Source organism: Hippocampus comes, unplaced genomic scaffold (genome assembly GCF_001891065.2).
Source record: "Hippocampus comes isolate QL1 unplaced genomic scaffold, H_comes_QL1_v1.1 C16765294, whole genome shotgun sequence".
Lineage (NCBI taxonomy): Eukaryota > Metazoa > Chordata > Actinopteri > Syngnathiformes > Syngnathidae > Hippocampus > Hippocampus comes.
In genome coordinates this window covers 1-819 of record NW_017838463.1, presented here as the reverse complement: position 1 = coordinate 819, position 819 = coordinate 1, and the positions used below count along the sequence as shown (strand labels likewise).

Genomic DNA, 819 nt, shown 5'->3' with positions numbered 1-819 from the left:
GTTTTTCTTTTCTTTTTTGAGGATTTTAAATCATTAGAATTTACCTTTTGGTGTGAAGTTCAGGCTTACAAGTTGTTTTTGGGATGCATTTCTTCCCTGACTTTTGTTAGAGTTCGCAAAACATAACACAAAGAACTAGCCAGTGTACTTTTTTACATTTGGGTTCGATTAGCTTTGCCAGCAGTTACTGTCGAGGTTGTCTTTTATGAATGTGGTTAAATGTTTTTGTGTTACATCAAGGGTGGGCAACCAAAGGCCCTCAGGCTGTATGCGGTATCATTGAAGTGCCACACGGGACTTGTATAAACACAAATGTTCTCTTTGTAGGTGGCTTCAGCAAGTTCCAAGCCGAGTTCCCCAATCTCTGCGAGACCAACCTGGACGGGTCCTCTGACAGCAGCCCCCCTTCTACGCAAGTCTTGGGCCTGGGTGGCCTGCGCATCAGCTCAGACTCGTCAGACATCGAATCGGACGTGGACCCGAGCAGCGCCACCGACTCGGACGGCAGCCCTTTGTGCAACCCGCAGCCGTCCTTCCCCGTGGAGATCCTGCCCCACTTGTATCTGGGTTGCGCCAAGGACTCCACCAACCTGGACGTGCTGGAGGAGTACGGCATCAAGTACATCCTCAACGTCACGCCCAACCTGCCCAACCTCTTTGAGAACGCTGGCGAGTTCAAGTACAAGCAGATCCCCATCTCGGATCACTGGAGCCAGAACCTGTCGCAGTTCTTCCCCGAAGCCATCAACTTTATCGGTAAGTTTAGTGCATAACTCCAAATTGACACGGACAAAATTTGTTGCAAAAAAAAAAAAAAAA

The 819-nt window shown here is 48.5% G+C and overlaps 1 pseudogene; it reads left to right on the top strand.

Annotated features, from left to right (window-relative positions):
• Window positions 1-20: 20 nt before the first annotated feature.
• LOC109509090 (dual specificity protein phosphatase 6 pseudogene) lies at window positions 21-805 on the top strand (annotated as a pseudogene).
• Window positions 806-819: the final 14 nt, after the last annotated feature.